At 40.1% G+C, this 19,853-nt stretch overlaps 1 protein-coding gene across 2 annotated transcripts in view; it reads left to right on the forward strand.

The window, feature by feature from the left end:
* FNIP2 (folliculin interacting protein 2) overlaps window positions 1-19,853 on the forward strand; it is a 131,993-nt gene that overhangs the window by 14,375 nt on the left and 97,765 nt on the right. The gene's annotated exons all lie outside the window — the stretch shown is intronic.

Consider the following 19,853-nt stretch of genomic DNA (forward strand, 5'->3'; position numbering starts at 1 on the left):
TAATTAGTGAAGACGTTATAGAATATATAAGTAAATGACTTCTCTGAAATCTTTTAAATTAAATTAAATTTAAATCTGTAAATAGCTACCTATCAGGAATTTTCAAGGAGACCCCTCTGATGTTTGTAGAAAATAAAAGTGTTTACCATGTGCTGAGCTGCCTTACATCATCTCACTCTTACCTCACAGTTATCCTTTGGAGTTGGTATTTTCATTAGCTAATTTATATATTATAAAGTCATAATAATTTACAGGTGAAAAATTTGGGACTTGCTTGAGATTATTGAGTGGTTAACTGGTGACACTGGGAATTCAAACCCGAGTCAGTGAGTTCTTTACTAATACATCATCTGTATTACCTCTCTGCAGATTAATATTTGAAGTGCCTAAGAGGTTAAGATTCTGTGGGGTTTATAAGGAAAAGTATGAAGTCTAAGTATTATTTCTAGGCACTTTCCCATTTGATTGTGCAAATAATAGATATTAAGTGTGAAAAACTAATTGGTAATATAAAGCAGTAGTGCAGGACCAAGTCTCCAATGTGAGGGAAAGCTGAAAGGAAAGAGTGAGGGCTCTCAGTCTGGCTGGTCAGGGGAGACATCACCGAGGAGATCAGGTCTGCGGGCTCGAATTCAGAGGTGAAGACAGTGGAGACTTTTAACCTTGGAGGTGCTCTTGAGTTAATGAATGGACTGTTTTTTTTGAAATGAGTGCTCTTGTGAGGCAAGATCCTTTGGGACCAGATTGTGCAGGGCCTTGCAAGCATTATTAATTTTAAGTTTTGAATTTAGGTTACCCTAAAGAGTATATGGGGCATCTGCCGTCTATACTTTAAGGGTTAATAGAAAGAGTAAGGACTTTGTTAAGGATTTGCATTCCTGAGTTCAAACCTGGCTCCCCCACTTACGATGTAGGGCACGTTATCCTCTCTGGATGAGTTTTTTCATCTGTAAAATGGATGGAAAATCGCTTTTCTTGTGAGGTGGTTCTGAAGACTAGAAATAATATATGTCAGTTGTACTACACAGTGCTTGGCATCTATTAGGCTTTCGATAAGTGACGACTCTGTTAACTCTCAGAGACTAAATATTATCTGTCTCTCCCTCCAGCTTCTCCAGCTACTTCCCTGTGTTAGTCCCATCTCTGGGTGATCTCCAGATTGTAGGGAAATGGAAGGTAGCTTGTCTTCATCAAAAGGAGGAGTTCCTTCTCTGAAGGCATTGGGCAGCCACTGCCATTTCCAGTAGTGGACTAGTGAAGCATCTGGCTCAGTACAGGTACCTTAACTTAAGTTTTAGTGCCTAAGTTGAAATTTAGTTAACTTGGAAGTTAAGTTGGAAGTTAGGTTGGAAGTTAGTGTGTTTTACTGTAGACAGTATCAGCAAACAAAACATATCTGTATTCCTTAGTCTTCCCTCTTTCCTCCAATCCCAGACCTCTCATCTCCAAAGGGAAGAAACAAAACTGATACAAGCCGATAACGTTTTGCTCCGACCTTTATGGCTTCCCTCCCAGCCTGTGGCAAAATCCATACTTGATAAACCTATCAGATAGAGATCTCTCTCTCTCTGTTTCTCTTTTTTTTTAAATAAAGGCTTTATTTGTTTAGAGCAGTTTTAGGTTTACAGTAAAATTGAGAGAAAGGTATGGAGATTTCCCCTATACCCCCTGCCCCCACACATGCATAGCCTCACCCGTTATCAGCATCACTCAACAGAATGGTACATTTTTTTACCAAGGATGAACCTGCGTGGACACATCATATTCACGCCACGTCCATAGTTTACCTTAGGGTTCACTCTTGGTATTTTACATTCTATGAGTTTGAATGACATGTATTCATCATTGTGATGTTATACAGAGTATTTTCACTGCTCTAGAAATCCTCTCTGCCTGGTCATCCTTCCACCCCACCCCCAGCTGTCTCTTTTTGTGTCTCAGAAGCTTCTTTTTTCTCTAAGTAGTTTCCCAACAGTTCTGCTGTTTGTATTGATTAATTTCCCAAACATTTGTGAGGAGGCGCTTGTGGCTGTATCATAAAATTCCAGACTTACACGAAGGAGAGGAATTTGTCTTTGAAGACTCTGACTAATTCAGTTACTCACGATAGTGAGATTTTTATAAACAGAAAGGGCGGGGTGACGGGGGAAGGGGAAAAGAGAGAGAGACATTTGTCTCAGAAGCCAGAAAAAGGAAAAGCATCCAAGTGTCCAGTAATCTTATCTTACTGAAGTGCTAAGGACTGCCCCTGATTGCATGGGGCTGCTAGTTTAGATATGTGCCAAGGGAAGTGTGCAGCCTCTGCTTGCTTCTCATAAAGCTATTCAGAAGTAGTCTAGTTCCAGTAGGTGCAAACCCACGCTTTGTAATTTGTTCATCATTGTGCCTTTCTTCTTCCAGGCTTCTTCCCTTCCAATCCAGGTTGCACTGGACTTTGATCTTACAGCTGATTACCATGCTGTGCTGCTCTTTAGATTACTCCAGCCAGTATTGAGTTTTACAGCTTGGACCGTTAAAGTCAATATTGTGTTTAACACAGCGGGAGCAGCGGGAGCTGTCTTGAGCTTGCCTTGACCCACTGGCATGTTAAGTAGCTATTGAGAAGGGGGGTTCTTTTCAGAATTATATAAAAATTAGCACTTGATTGTCAGAATTGTTATCCAATCAGCAGACCATCATAGGTGACTTCTCTGAGGTTAAAGTCTTGCCATAATGTGTTAGACCTGTGTTCTCTCTCCCTTTATGTTAGAAACCTTTATGTGCAAAGCACGGGGCCTCCAGTGCCCCAGAGAATTTTTAGTGGGGGAGGGGCACACTTATCTTCAAGGATAAAATAACAGTCTCTCCTCTGCTTCAAAACAAATCCTAAAGTGTTGTTAATCTGTTAGTTATCACCCCTCTGTTGAGAAGACGTTCCTTTTCTTCCCATCCTAGAAACATTTGGGATGTGGGACCTTGACCAGCTCTGTCCTAAGCGTTGGGGCAAGCAAGCTTCATATGTATGTGTGTGTGTTTACTGGCTGCCGTTCTCAGGAACAGTCCTTCATCACCATCAGGTTAGTTCCTGTGTAGCCCTATGGGGGCAGAAGAGAAGGTCCTTTGACCTACACTGGTTTAGGCTCTGGGTGGCCTACAGTACTCATAACTGAAATCCTCCATCTGGTCCCATCCAGTTCCAGAACCTGGCCCAGGCTAGCTTATTAGGATTGAGGCTGAGATTTGGCATCACAGATTAGTAAGTCATTAAGAGTTTGTATGTCTTCCATGGCTTTCTCTGAATGTTGTTTCCTTGGGGACCTAACTGGTACGCCTGGAGGAATGTACGTATTTCAGAGAAAAAACTCAACAGGATGTGAAAGTGAGGGAGAGAGAATTGTAAATGAGAGGAATAAATAATTTTTAAAAACTAGTAATATATAAAATAAAGGTTTTGAGTGTGAGTAATCTTGGAGAATGGTGGCATAATTAATGGAAATAGGGTAGTTATAAGGAGAAGTGACTTTTATTTTTCTTTATTTTTTATTTTTTTGTTTTTATTTTTTTGAGGAAGGTTAGCCCTGAGCTAACATCTGCTGCCAATCCTCCTCTTTTTGCTGAGGAAGGCTGGCCCTGAGCTAACATCCGTGCCCATCTTCCTCTACTTTGTATGTGGGACGCCTGCCACAGCATGGCTGGCCAAGCGGTGCCATGTCTGCACCCAGGATCCGAACTCGCAAACACCTGGCCGCCAAAGTGGAATGTGTGCACTTAACCACTGCTCCACCAGGCGGCCCCAAGAAGTGACTTTTGAAGAGGGAATATATGTGTTTGGTTTTGCACATGCTGAATTTGAGGTGCAGTTGGACACTCCATGTAGTGATGTTTATGAGGCAGTGGTTGTTAGGGGAGATACTAAGCTAGTATTTGCCAGTGGGCCCAGGAAATCCATGTTTTGCTCTTAAGACTTTTCTTTTTCTATTCCTTTCCCCAAGATTACTTTTGTCAGAGTTCTGTTTGTTCTTCCAAACTTAGTTCGGATGCCACCTCTGATGGTCTTTGCTGATTGTCCCGAATGGGCATGCCCTCGAAACTCCTGAGCTGTGTTTTTTTTTTTTTATGGGACTTACAACATTCTACTAGCTGTTTTTCTAATTATCCAAACACTGCCAGACTTACCTTGAGTCCAAGGAACATCATATATGTATGTCCCCTCAGTGCATAGCATAGCACTGAGTACATTAGTAGGAGCGCAGCAAATATTTAAATACATTTATTTGAACCTGTTTATTTTCAGCTAGTACTACTACTTAAAGAAATATAAATTTATTAGGCATTATGTAAAATTCCTTTTTAAATTTTTGCATAGATTTGCCTCTTCAGAACTTTAAGAATATCTCCCAGTGTTTGTATTTCAGAATTTAACCAATAAGTATGTTTATTCTGTCCATAGTTCTTACTGTTTTTACCCCTTTTTTGTTCTTTTCAGCTATGGGGTTATATAATTTTTTTAAACCTCAGAGACTCTTCTCCATAGATCGCTTAATTTTTTTCCTATACCTGTTCCAATTTAAACTTCTAAGGTTCATTGCCAAGAAATGTATGACATATTCTATTAAGAATATGCCTTTTTTTTAGAGCTTTGATCTGTCATAAAGATAGTTTTTTTACCTAAACTGACCAGACGTTTGCCTGAACTGAAACTCATTTGCCACTAACTTATTTGTTTGTTCAAAGAACCCTGAAAGATCTTACTGTGTGTTTCCTTTAGCTGGGCATTTTCCTCGTGAAAATGTTGAGAGCCATTTATAAATATAGCCCTATCCTTGGCCAGTTTGTCACTCATCAGTTATGAAAATGTTAAGTTCAATCCTCACACCCATGACTGAAAGACCACTGTGTTATACTTCTTCCAGAGAAATGTTTGTTGATTCCTACTTTTGTTTTCTGGTCCTAATCCAGTTCTCTCTCCAAGATAAATGTTCTACTGGCTTCATGCTGTTTTATCCTCATAAAAACAAGTGACCAAATACCTGAGTACTAATGCAGTTCATATAGTAAAAATGTTAATGGCAAATGAAATGCAGATGAATAAAGGAATACTTATTTTGGTTTCTCATGGCCATAGTTAAAAAAAAATAAGACAACCTAAGTTCACTAGTGTGTAAATCATATATAGTAATGCACTGCATAATGACATTTTGGTCAATAATGGACTACATATATGGTAATGGTTCCATAAGATTAGTACCATGTATCCTAGGTTTGTAGTAGGCTGTACCATCGAGGTTTGTGTAAATACTGTAAGAGAGGAAGAAATTTTCCTCTACCATTCTAGGTAGATTCTTCTGGCTGGTCTAAGAGTTAAATTGATATGAAACAGATTAGTAGGACAATGACAAACAAAAGTTTAACAACATGTATACGTGAGAGAAACCCAGGAAAACTGAGTAACTCACCAAAATGGCCGAAGTCCTCACCTTAAATACCATCCTCAGCTAAAGACAAAGGAAGATGTTGGGGATGGGGAGAGTCAGGGACTTCAAAGGGAAGGCAGGCTATTCACAGGTAGGTGAAAAGGAGAAAACGTTTGGAAAACAAGTGTTTGGCCACACAGAAACAGAAGGACACAGAAGAGAGCCCAGCAAATAGGTTTTTCTAGCTTTCTCCTTGTCTACTGCCTAGTTCATGTTGTTCTAAGGTGGTAGCTCACTTCCTGAGATGGATTTTTGAATCTGAATTCTTTTAGGCACTTAAAGAGAAGCTAGCAAGAAAAACTTTATGAGTCTTGTCTTTCTTAAAAATAGTCAGCCTAGGGGCCGGCCCCGTGGCCAAGTGGTTAAATTCGTGCGATCTGCTTCCGCGGCCCAGAGTTTCGCCAATTCAAATCCTGGCTACAGACATGGCACCGCTCATCAAGCCATGCTGAGGTGGCATCCCACATGCCACAGCTAGAAGGACCCATAACTGAAAATATACAACTATGTACTGGGGGGCTTTGGGGAGAAAAAGGAAAAATAACATCTTAAAAAAGAAAAAAATCAGTCTAAAATAATCCTTATGTTAAGGAGATACATTTTGGGGTGGCAAATTTTGTTCCCCTTCAGTATACTCTATGATGTTTGCACAACGTCAAAATCACCTAATCGTGTGTTTCTCAGAATGTATCCCATCATTAAGTGACACATGACTCTACTATTACAGCTTCAGGGGGCTCTCAGACGTTCATTCCTCCCCTTTGAATTTTGTGGATATCAGTTTTGAAATAAGAACCAAAGAGGGCTTGAAAGTATTTGTTTCACCCGTAAATTGTGGCTGTCCTCAAATAGGAATGAGAGTTGACAGTCGTTTTTATTTTCCAAAGCACATGGCTTAGCTTGGGAAGAGGCTCTGATTGTCACTCTCTGCAACCTTTATTCTCTGAGAGTCTTGTTTCCTGTTTCCTAAAAAAGCAGTGACAAATTAACCAGAGTCAAAGGTATTGCAATTTCGATCTCCTGGGGTTTCTTTCTCTATGACTCCTTGTGATTTCCTCTTCATCATGCTCTATCTTCTTTAATTGATTGAGATGAGGTAATTTCTTAGTGGGGTGGGGATAGGAAACAGTAGGGAGAGCGGTTATTGTCTGTGTACATACTGATTTTCAAGGCCTTAAGCTTTCTTTTAATCCCTAAGTCTGTGATTTGAATTTTACATCTGAGGCAGAAGCACCTGTGACTCCAGGTGGCTGCTGCCATCTCCCAGTAGACTAGGAGGAGAAGCATCAGGAATTGGAGAACCTTTTACTTAGAGATGTTGTTGAAAAAGTTAGGAATATTCCCTTCCCCCCATGAGTGCAGTTAGCCTGAGGTCCTCTTAATTGAATCATTTCTTTTCCTTAGCAAAGACAAAGAAAGATTTGTTTAGCCTATGAAATGTAGTGGTGATGGTTTCAAAGCAGAAACAAGCCATGCTGGAGGTTTAGGATGCTGAAGTTAGAAATTACGTGCCATAGAAACTAATTTTTCCCATGATTTTCTTTTCTAAAGAGAGAGAGGTGCCTATTGGTTTAATTGCTGCTGTGTTAAAGACCCATATTTCAGAGAAAGTATAGATGATAAAATGGACTTAACTATAATAGCTCACATTTACATGGGTTTTATTTTCCAGTGTAGTTGCATTTATTGTATGGAATAGGAAACAGGCTTCCTGGCCAAGGTCACAGAGATGGTTGCCTGTATGGGTAGGGCCAGATCTGGAACACAGACCTCTTGATTCCTGCTTTAGGCCTCAGCCAATTTTCAGTCCTCTGCGTAAGGCAAGTTGCCTTGTTTCGTAGTTGTTAAAAGCTGTTATGAATTTGTAGCTAAAATGCACTTAAGAAATTTTTACTGATCATAAATCTGCATTCTTTCGTGTGTTGTTGAACCTTTGTGTTATTTTCAATAGATTTGTGCTCTTTTCTGGTATTGAGTGCTCAGAACTATAACATGTAACTCTTGAAAATCAAGTCCAGACTCCTGCACATGGCTGGCCCTGTTTCATTTCTCTTTGCTCTCCCCGGACTCTCCGTTTTTAAACCAGTCAAAGTGAATTTGTCTAGTTCCTCAAACAATTTTGAGCTTTCCCTTTAATAAAGACTTCTTTGCCTGGAATTCACCTCCTCCCTTTCACCTTTAACCTACTGACTCCTACCTAGTGTGGTGGTTAGGTGAGGCCTGGGCTCTGGAACCAGACTTCAGGTTTCCGGTCTTGACGTCATCACTTAATAGCTCTATGATCTTGAACAAGTTATGGAGCCACTCTGTGCTGTGCTGCTGTTTTCTCGTTGGTACACTGGGAATAATAGTAACCACCTCGTGGTGTGGTTATGAGATTTAAGTGGGTTTGTTCTTGAAAAGTTAGAAAAGTGCCTGGTACATGGTGAGTGCCCTGATGGCTGGAAGCCTTTGCTCGTAGCACCCCCACCCGCAGTGGGCTAGATAACCCTGCTCCTTCTCATACTCATCTTTACACTTAGCGCCCCAACCTGCTGGATTGTAATTGCCTGTGCATGACCCTACCACTCCACTGCGAGGGCAGGGATGACCGTGCCACGTCTGTACTGTTCAGTTTGGAATATAGCACCTGGCACATATGTAGGTATTTGGGAAATGTTTGAATAAATGAATAAGCAAAAGGCCCATTAGCTCATGATGTAAACTTAATGTCTTTGACCTCAGCTTTCCTTTCCTTTAGTGAAGACCTTTTTAGTGTTCACTTAGGGCTTTTGATGGGGTAATTTTAGGAGAAGGGAGATGATAGAAAAGGTCATGTCCTAGTTTAGCCTAGGTTTCTTGTGGAAGCTTTTAGAGTTGTAACACATTATTGCTTAGTGTGGTTGATTCCCTGGAAGAGGCAGTACATATGGACAGGCCTCTTGAAAAGTTGCTGTGTTCTCTAAGAACAGGTTAAAGTGGGTTCCACATAGCACAGGCTAGACTCACGGGGAACACCCGGTTCATGTTGAAGACAGTCTGGATTTAACCTAATAGCTGTCACAGCCTCCTGGCCCCAGCTCTCTAAAGACACACTCACAGGATTTCCTGGCATTGAGCTTTTGTTGGCAATCAGGTGTGCTGTGGCCATAATGTAGCAGTAGAAGCCGTTTGACTTCTTTCTCCTACATGCTACGCGTTTAGTGAAGAATAAAAACAGTGTAAAGGAAAAGCTTATGTAAGAATAGAATAGTTTCTGGGTGAAAGGGATGAGAATCTTTTTCTACTCCAGGGGTGTTGGTGATCTGGCTTAGTCCTGGCAGTCACCCGAGTGGTAGGGGGTGTTCCTGGTGAAAATAATGCTTACGAAGGCAGAAGGGCTTTGCTGTGCTGCTGTAATTCCTTTGTTTAAAGCCATTAAAGGTTTGGAGTACTACAAAAGTGAGACTAACAATTAATAGCTGTAGAATTTATCGGATTTTCAAGGGGCAGTAGTGAAAAGCAAAGATTACCTAACTCCAAACTGGACTTTCACAGTAGTATAGTTTGAAAAACAAGTTCCATTTCCTGAGCTTGCTCCTGCCTTCCTACATATAATCTGCCCTAATAGAATAATGGTAATAATAAAACTTAGCACTGACCATGTATAGGCACTGTTCTAAGCACTTTCCATATAGAGCCAGTGTATATATGTTCAGTATTTATAGTTTGTTTATATAGCCTTTTTTTCTTTCTGAAGAAAGCAAGGCAGGATGCATAGCAGTTAAGAGTATGTGTGTATGCATGTTGGATTTGAACTCTACCTCTTCTTAGTAGCTATGCAATTTTGGGCAAATTACTTCCCATCTCAGATTTCATATCTATAAATTGAAATAGAGCCCCTATTAGATGAGATAGTGGGAGAAAAGTACTGTGCTAGGCACATAGCAAACTGCTCAGCTGTGTTAGCTAAATTTGTTGTGCTGTCTTCTACTGGGTGTGACCTTTAATTGTGACTGGTATCCGGGGAAATTTATGAAAATTTTCTAAGCATTTCTACGATGGCCCCGACTGGCAAGTTAATTAGATGCATTTATCAGCGCTTCCACGGTGTTGCCCTTGTCTGCCAAAAAGGGATGAGAGCACCGTAACCTCTGCCCAGGCGTACCAGGCCTTTCCTGATCTCCAGTCACACCTTGTCATTGTTTTTTTTTTTTTCTTTACGGAGTCAGAAAAAATTGGAGCAGTGTGTTTCTCCACACCAGGAGGTGGTGCCTCATTGAACCACTCTGTTTCCCAGAGCAAGAGGGGACGGATGCGTTTGTGGTATCTCAACTACTCTAATTACTATTCTTTTTTTTTTTTTTTTTATTATTAATGTTATGATAGATTACAACCTTTTGAGATTTCAGTTGTACATTTTTGTTAGTCATATTGTGGGTACACCACTTCCCCCTCCGTACCCTCCCCCCACCCCCCCTTTTCCCTGGTAACCACCGATCAGATCTCCTTCTCAATATACTAATTTCCACCTATGAGTGGAGTCATATAGAGTTCGTCTTTCTCTGACTGACTTATTTCGCTTATCTAATTACTATTCTTGAAGCTGTACCTTCCTCCAGCAACTGCTTCTTATCCCCTCGGTTTTTGAGCAGCCTCCTGCCATCCTCCCCTACCCTCAGAGCCTCTGAAAGAGCAGGATTGGGAGGGTGTGTGTGTGTGTGTCTGTGTGTGTCTGTGTCTGTCTGTCTGTCTATGTAAAATAGCAGGCTCCTACCACTTAGAAGACATTTTTTCATAGGTAAGATGTTAAGGTATTATGTTATGAAGAACAGTTAGTTCATTTATTTCTTAGAATAATGGCTATGTTACAGATTATCCTGGTTTTGGTAAGACGGCCAGGTACTTGGACCAACCACCCTTTATAATAGTGTTTCTGATATGTGTCCTGAACTCTAAAAGTAAACTTATGAATGAACTTATAGGACCCCGTACAATAAATCTTCATTCAACAGCATCTATTGAATATCTTCCATATTCCCGGTATAATGAATTGGTAGAATACAAGAATGAATAAGGTACATCCCTACCCTTGAGCGGTTCCATTCATGAAGGTTTATTCCATACTGTTCCTCTATTGTAATGTGTGTTATAGGAGCTAACAGTATACCAAAAGATAGAGGCAAGGAGGCCTTACAAAAGTGTCAGTAAACATTTGTTAAATGACTAAGGTCTCTAAGCTTGGTAGAGTCATTTTTCAGGTCTTATTTTTCACTTAGCTCTTTTTAGGTTTTTATCTTTCCATGTGGAAAGTTAGATACTAAATATATATATTTAAGTCATTTTGACATTTGAGCTCATAACTTTCTATGCTTATCTTTCCATTTTATATGCAGATGATTTTCTAAAAATAAAAGCCAAGTTATCGTGATTAGAATTTGTTTACTGTTTTTCTGAAAGCCTAGTCAGTGGAATGGAGAGGGTTAGGGTGAGAGATGGGTGGGGGTGGGGCCAGCAATAAATGAGAAGGTGGAGTTTTCTGATAGGAATTTGTTGTTTCTCCCTAAACACTCTCAGGCAGTATTGCTTCCAGTCCCCTCTATAACTTCATTTTTATTTTTAGTGTCCACGGATACTCTAGGCTTTAGATGTTTTTTCTGTATTGAGAATCCTGAGGAGCTTTCATGTTGGTATGTTTGTGATATTAGGAATTTTACCAGTTAGAACGGGCCACTGTTAAAAATGCAGGAAATGCTCTTTTGCAATGTCTTTGCTTTCCACAGGCTTACAGAGTGTAATGCCTCCCTGCCCTGACTGTCGATATGGACGTCAGTAATGACCCTATGTGCTTCATTTCCCACACATTCTCTGTGTTGTGTGGAATAAAAAATGAAAGTTATATAAATCAATAATCTTGAGTGCATTACGGGCCATATATAGAAGGGTTGAAAGTAGTTAAAAGGTGGTGGTGGTGGGGGCAACTGATGGAACAGTGTCCCAGAGCAGGTGAGAGGCAGTGAGACCCAGAGATCAGAGTCTATCTAGTCTTTTTCTTAGGCTAGAAGAAGCAAAACTTTTTGCCACAGGAGAAGCCAAAGGTGAATGTGGGTAAGGTTCTGGTTAACAAACAGTGAGTGCCTTCTAGATACGAAGCACTATGCTAGTTTATGGGACCAAATGGAGGACTAAGACTTGAGCTACTTTCAGGGAGCTCACAGTTCAGTAGATGAAATGGTCACAAAAAAACATATCAGGTACTAAGTACAGTTGATCCTCTTATTCGTGGATTTCATGTTTGCAAATTCACTTACTTGCTAAAATTTGTTTATAACCCCAAAGTCAATGCTCGTGATGCTTTTATGGTCATTCAGGGACATGAGCAGATTGGCAAAATATTGGAGGTACCTGATATGCGTGTTCCCAGCTGAGGTCAAGCAGGGCAACACTCTGCCTTCTTATGTTGGCTCTCATACTGTAAATAAGTGTCCTTTTTGCAATCTACTTAGTGTTGATGGTTTTGTGTGTTTGTGTTTGCTTTTTGTTGGTGATTTCGCTATTTAAAATAGCCCCCAAGCATAGTGCTGAAGCACTGTCTAGTGTTCCTAAGGCTAGAAGGCAGTGATATGCCTTACAGAAAAAATGTATGTGTCAGATAAGCTTCGTTCAGGATGAGTTATAGTGCTGTTGGCTGTGATTCAATGTTAATGAAGCAACAATATATATTAAGTAAAGTGTCTTTAAACAGGAATACACATAAAAAAACAGTTGAGGAAAATGTGTGGCCAGAGGCTTGAAGGAACCTAACCTGTATTTCCCCTAAGCAGTGGTTCATTATTCGCTAATTTGGTTTTCGCAGAGACTTTATAGAATCACGAGAATCGATTGTACAATGGAAATACTGTACAGCACTCAGCAGCCTTAGAGTGAAGAAGGTGATGGGCAGCTGGTCCCAGAATGAGTTTTGAGGGCTGTTCCAACTGCAGGACTGATGAGGTCGCGAATCAAAGCGATGACTTTGTAGGGCTTGAAAGGTAAAGAAGAAAAGCCAGGGTGGGTTTGATACAGGAAGGCACTGGAAGATTATGTAAAGTCAGAGGGCAGGCTTGGAGGGAATAGGATGGCTGTAAGGATAGGAGGTTGCAGTCAAAGTCATATTGGAAAATGGATGGGGGTAGAAATGAAGGCTGTGAAAGAAGGCGAAGAACAGCACATTTGTTGTTGGATTGACTATTCATAGAAACGTGGAGCTCTGAGGGGACGATGTAGTGATATTTACATCAGAGAGCTAACAAAGACAGTGTCAGTGCCCACTGGGTGCAGCTGTGTGCATGTTTCCAAGGGTTCCAAGAGCGCTAAGACATGATCCAGGAATCTTAAAAGTCCAGGTGTAGAAGTGGGTATTAGAGAGGCCTATGTAAAGTATCACATGAGTGGCAGAGTTCTTTACTACACAGAATACAATGTACATTTTTGGTTTACAAGCCCCACCCCCTTTGTACCATGGGAAGGACATGGAGAAACAATCAAGATTTGTTTGTTTATTAGGTTTAGGGAGAGGAGAGGAGGGAAGGAGTGAATGATCGAGTTGCCACAAAGTGTTGACTAATTGTCATGAGATACTTTTTCTTCTACAGAATGCTAGATTGATGTTATACATCCGGAGTGTTCTTTGATATTTCTTGGTGCCCATATTTCTTTAATTTTCAGTTCCCTTGTCATGTGATTTTCATTATTATGGCATTTGAGATTGGCGAATTGCATACTTCTGTTTTAGTAAATAGAGGTAATGATTCTTCTCAGTTCTGTTTGTGTGGGAGTTGGGGAGATGAGCCAGCTTCCTCTTGGCTCTTGTAAAGGTTTCACTCACAACTCTGGACACTCTGATTCTAGCCTTCCAGACTTTCCCACTGGTCACCAGATTAAGTTTTGTATCTTTTCTCATTGATTGTTGTGGTGGGGTTAAGAAGTGGAGGCGAGGCATCATATACATACACTACCACTGTAATTCTTAAGAATTTTCTAGAGCCCATTTTTTTAGCCACTAGCCACATGTGGCTGATGGGCACTTGAAATGTGGCTAGTCTGAATTGAGATGTTCTCTAAGTGTAAAATTCATGCTGGATTTTGAAGACAGTGTGAAAAAAAGAATTAAAATATTTCATTAATAATTTTTTTATATTGATTACATGTTGAAATAAGATTTTCTATGTGTTGGGTTAAATAAAATAAATTATTTAAATTCATTTCACTGGTTTATTTTTGCTTTTTTAAAATTTTCTAGTGAGTACTAGAAAATTTTAAGTTATATATGTAGCTCACCATATATTTCTGTTGGATAGTGTTTCATTGCTCCCTTTGAATTTCCAGGGAATAATTTGAAAATGACTGTTAGATGGTATTACTTCTAAAGATCAAGTTCTTGGGTCCACGTATATTTGTAATGCTGTTAAAGTTGCTAGTGTACCTGATTGTAGCTCTCATTAACAAAAGGAATACAGTCATGCATGCTAAAAATTGTCACTGCTAAGAAGACTTCTCCCTAAGAAGAAGTTTATTCTTTTTCTTTGCAAATTCTTCTGTAATAAATAAAGTCAGCATTCATGATGGTTCTACTGGATGGAATATAATTGAATCCCTTTAAGAATTGATATCAGGGTTATCATTAGCTTGTGTTTTGGACTAATCAAACACAGTCAGATTTTTAAATGTGTAATTATTTTTCAAAGGAGCATGTGAATCTGTGTCGCCTTGAGCCATAGTATAATGAGGTTTTGTTGTCCCTGAGAGAGTGACTATTGCCAGAACATAGGTGAACAGCTATTTGTGAGGCAGCCTTAGTAAATATGACAGAAAAGAGGTTAGTTCTAACTTAAGAGCCATCTACCAAGTGCCTTTTCTCTGCTCAGGATTAGTTTAGCTACACAAGCGAAACACAAAAGAAATTAAAGATGTGGTGTCCACATCCTTGAGAAGTTCATCATCTGATTTAGAAGTTCATACGGGATATTCTAACATTCTGATGTATGTGATGAAGTGTGAGGAGACATTAATACCTTACAATGGCAGCTAAAACCTTAAAATCTGAAAATTATTTATAACGGAAATGCAGATTCAAGGTTGCTTTAAATAAATACCACTTCCACATGTGTTCTTTTATGGAAATTGTGCATGGCCTCCAGCCGTTCTTCCCTCCAAGTGACCGTCGAGGTGTATAAGACACAGGGACTGTGGTTCTAAGGTGTAACCAAGGGGAAAAGTTGAACCATTATCGTTGGGGAGATTCTGGGCTATAAGAAACAAATAGAGAATCCTTTGGCGGCCTTGGATGTAGAGGCCGTTCTGTCTTTCCAATATAGATGTTGAAACATCTTCAGCAAAGGGTAATTGTGGGAAGTTTTTATGGGATAGATGGTCCTTGGTTTGGGTCCTGAAAGAAGTTAGATGAAGGGTATTTTAGGAGGGGAAATTGGTATGATTGAAGGTACACAGGAGATGGAAAAGGGATTTATCAGTGAAAGAAAGAATATGGATTTGAAAGGAAGAAAGACTGTTAATTTGAAAGCTAATCATTTCATAGATATGATTTTCTAGCTGTTGCAGTAATTTGTTCTGGAGTTTATTGTTCCCAACGGACTTTGCAGTAAGTCTGTTTTTAGAGGGCTTAATTGCCTGGAGCTTCCAGAGAATTGGCTGTGTTTGGGGTAGGGAGTGGGGAGGTGACTGACTTTCTTGGATAAAATTATTTGCCAGATGTCATTGTGGCCAAAGTTATTTATTTTGGCTTCATGTTGTATAAATACCATGCAGTCATCTATGAGCTTAGCAACTCAAATAGGACAGTGAGTGCTTTTGGATGCATGTATATAAAAAAAAACCACATCACATTTGTCTAGAGCTGTACAGTTTTTCAGAGGGACTTCCACATGCTCACATTTACCGTTTTTAGCAACCTTCTAAGATAGGTGGAGTAAGTATCATCATCACCCATTTATTTCCACATGAGGAAACTGAGGCTCAGAGAGGCCGAGTGTCTTTCCCCAGTCATGTGGCTAGTGAATGACTGGGCCGGAACTAGACACAGCTCTTGCCTTCTAGTCCAGGGTTCTTTTCCCTTGTATGACACCCTTTCTCAGCAGAGATACTGCTGACAGTGGCTACTCATCTAGTTGCTGGCATCTCCTGAGTTCCTAGTACTCAGCCTTGTCATGAGGAACTGACTCAGAGAAATGAGAGCCTGCTGATTCAGAGCTGAATATCCTTTTCCCAGCCTCTCATTTCCCAGCTTTTCTTCTCATGCATTGATTTTTATCCACTCCCAAGCAGCTTTCTTAGTTTTTGTAGCTATTAGAACTCTTAAAGCACTTTGAGTCTTTTTCACTTAATTTGCCAGTGATCAACTTATTATATGAGAAGGTTTTAATTTTAGTTATATTATGGTAGTGTCACTGTTGTTGCCTGTCAAACCGAAACTGAAGGAGAACAGGGGAGAAGCATCTTCGGTCACTAACTTATCTCTTAACTTAAGCCCTACATAGATTTCCTTGAATAACTCTCATTAACTTTATTCTGCTCTGTGTGTTGACTATTCCATTGAATGGACTTGTAGCAGGCCAAGAATGAGTGAGATACAAGTAAGAAGTCTTGGTAAAACGTGGGGCTTGGACTAGGGTAGGAGTAGTGGAAGTTGTGATGTGGGCTGCCATATCTCCATGGGCAGGGGTGCCACATGCTCCAGATAAGACTTCTTTGTCTTCTACAGCTTTCATATCACCACTGGTGAGCAAAGAAAGGGCCTTAATACTCTGGGTACTTCTAGTAAGACCCTCTCCCACTCCTCCCACCCTACAACACTGACAGCTCCATCACACCATCACCACAGCTACCTTGAGACTGTTAGCACACAAATTCTGTTTTTGCCTGTATCATCAGCATCCTGAACAGGGCCTGGCACATCACATATTTGAAAGGATAAATGAATGGAGTCCTGAGTCTTTAGATAGCATATTTTATTTATTTATTTATTTGTTTATTTGAGGAAGATTAGCCCTGAGCTAACTGCTGCCAGTCCTCCTCTTTTTGCTGAGGAAGACTGGGCCTGAGCTAACATCCATGGCCATCTTCCTCTCCTTTATACGTGGGATGCCTACCATAGCATGGCTTTTACCAAGCGGTGCCATGTCCGCACCCGGGATCCGAACCAGCTAACCCTGGGCCACGGAGAAGTGGGATGTGCGCACTTAACCACTGTGCTACCGGGCCAGCCCTAGATAGCATATTTTAAAAGGAAGTTCATAAATTATTCTGTAAAACCAATGCGATGTCTTTATAAATTGTAGAAGGGTGTCAAATGCTTTTTATTTTGTTTAATCCCATTTGGTGGCTTAATTACAACATGGATTAATGAATAACTCCAGTAATTCCAAAATGATCCCAATGGCTATAACAGTTGCAATAATAATAGTTATTGTTTGTGTGATACCATTTACAGTAATTTGATTGAATTATTTATTCCTCTCTGAGATAAATGGTTGTATCCCCATGTTATAAATGTTAAAAAAATTATAAATGCTTAAAAAATGTTTAAAAAGATTTTATAAATGTAAGAGAGAGAGGGAGAGAAAGTCCTTTTTATGATAAAACTCTGCTCCAGGAAGACTCAGAGACCAGTCCAGCATGGGACACAGGTGTGTAGTTTACCTGAATGGAACAAGCATATGAGAACATGCAGAACAACGAGAACGCTTATTGCTGAGGGTCTCAGTGCTCAGCTAAGGGAGCTAAAGCTTCAGTGTGGCTTGAGCACGTGAGCTTCCATGTCTTGATACAGACAGCATCTTAGGACTTGACCCTGCCTGTGCAGTTCTCCTTTGCACTTTGAGTAATTCAGGCTGCATCTGTTTCAAAGCATCTACAGGAAAGTTTAATTATGTTGTAGCCTTACTTCCAAATGGAAGAGAGATGGAGATAGCTGCAAGGTATTTTTTGAAACATGCTTCTCATGAATGATACAGTTTTGGTAAGAATAATGACAGTTTTGATGGGGAGAGTGGGAGCACTGAAAACTGTCAATACCGCAGAGCCGTTTTTGGTCAGATAGGTAGAGTGAGCAAATGTGTTGAATCGGAATTTCTGCAATAGCTCTTCAAGACGACTTCTCCTTTGCTTTGTAACTGTGTGCCCTAATCACATGCTTTGCAGAGAATGAGAGAACTGTGAATGATTCCAGAGATGATGGCCCTAACCCAACAGCTCAGCTTCCAACTTCTTAACCAGATGTGGACTACTGATACTTTTGTTAAGGTCCAAACGCTAGTGACAGCCTGGCTTGGCATCAGAGTTAAACTTTAAAAGTTGTGTAATATTTTGTCGCTAATGTGTTTCTAACTTTTGGAAGTCTTAAGAATAATCGTGTGGTTGTTATTAATTTCTATGAAACATGGAGATAGGTTGTAAAAATCATACATAGGGGAAAAAGACTGTAGATTGAGGTCTGATATTAGACCTTAAAATGATGAAAGTTTTTTATCTAAATTGCTGGTCCTCTAGCTGATTCCAGAAAGGATGAATCGTTTTACTAAGGTGGAAAGATAAGCAGTGCCCCTTCTTGTGAGTGAGAGTTCCACTGGAGAGCCTTGCAACCTTGAATTAGCAGGTCTGGCCCTGCTGCCTCGTGTTCAGGTTAAAGTTTAGATATGAAATAGTTAGAGCCACGGTTTATTGTGACTCTTCTCCTCAGGGCCACTGATTCATTTATTAGGTTGGGGATCTCCTGGAGTCTCATCTTTCTTTTTCTTATCTCTGCGTTGTCCGTATACTGGTACTTGGTTAGATGGCCTTTGAGTAGCACCTTTTCGAAAACGGTGTAGTGTGTGTAGCTTAGAAATCCTCTCATTGTTATGCTTGTTCTGTTGCTAGTAGGTACTCAACTAAGTCCCCAAATAAAAGGAAATTGGGGAGTTTTGTTTTTAGTTAGGTACTTTGGAAGAGTATGTAGCTGTAGTTGTATTCTTTTGCTGGCTTATATAAATATTAATGATAACAGTTACGTTGAAGGAAAAATAATGTGAGGAGAATTGCAGTCTTACTGGGTGAGCACTTTGCTTTTCCTTTCAGCTGTCTGAAATTGTTTTGACTCTGACAATTCCCTTGCAATAGAGCCTGCAGAATGGTTATAAAGAAATCAAGTGATCATTACTGGTTTGGCAGCAAGAGTTTAAAAAAAACAAAGTAGTTTTACCCATTATTTGTAAACAATACATACCTATTGTTGAAAACTAGGAAACAGAGAAGAATAAAAGGAAAAGCGATCTTGGTTTTGCTACTCAAAGATGTTCTGATATTTCTTTCCAGTTCTTTTTTTTACATTTGGTTTTTAAAAAGCACACTTACCAAAGTGCATATACAATTTTGTGTCTTGTTCTTTTTATTTAACTTTATAACAGGAATTTTTCTGTATTTCACAGATTTAGTGAAGACTTGCCAGTCATTCATTTGTTCTTTCAGTTACTGAGTGCCTTTTCTGTGCTGGGTGCTAAATGCTTTGTTCTTTGAAGTACAGGGAGATGGGAGTGGAAAATAATCTGGATTATAATTAGGAACTGCAGATCATCCTGAATTTTCATGTAGCTTTTATCTAAATCTGAAAGTTAAATTATCTCCCAGCTAGTTCCTCATTTGAAGTCAAAGCGGTAGTACTGGTTGATTTTATTGTACATTTAAGCTAACTTTGTATGGATCAAAAAACCACTCTGCTTAGGAGTCTGTCCCTCAGCTGAAGTGCCAGACTGGGCAGAGTCAAGAGAGGAGGGCAGAGCAGGCATCCTGTTGGGTGGCTGGTGTGCTTGGCTCCTACACAGGGATTGTTTACCAGAGCAGGGCAGGGTTCATGGCAAGGTGTCTGACCCAGAGTCCACGTGACTGGGGCCTCGTCCTCACAGAGGACTGAATTAGTGAGAATCTAAAGACTGTAAGTGGCGTGAGATTCAAGATGTAGGAGAATGAATTTGATTTAATGTATCAGTCAGTGATACCCAGCTGCCTCCTCCGTAACCTCTTCCTCAGTCAGTCCTCAGATGGTCAGGTACACATACTCACCTCCCGGCAGAACAGTGTGAGGATGAGTGACGTGGCTCACTTGTGAGCAAGGATGCCTGGACTTAAGTCCTTCCTCTGTCACTGACAAGCTACATATTTTGACTAGTTCCTTAATCCTTCTGTGCTCCATTCTCCTCATCTATTAAAAGTAGATATTAGTGTTACCAGCTTCCTGTGATTAAATGAAACACTGTTGGAACGATGCCTGGCATATAGAATAAGCACTTGATAAATCTAGCTAGTTATTATCTAACTCATGTGACTTAGTTTGTACATATTGCCAAATTTCCTGAGTGCTGAGCTTGTCAGATAAGTAGAGATGGTGTTAGAGCAGGTATGTTATCTTCT

Source organism: Equus asinus, chromosome 3 (assembly GCF_041296235.1).
Source record: "Equus asinus isolate D_3611 breed Donkey chromosome 3, EquAss-T2T_v2, whole genome shotgun sequence".
NCBI lineage: Eukaryota > Metazoa > Chordata > Mammalia > Perissodactyla > Equidae > Equus > Equus asinus.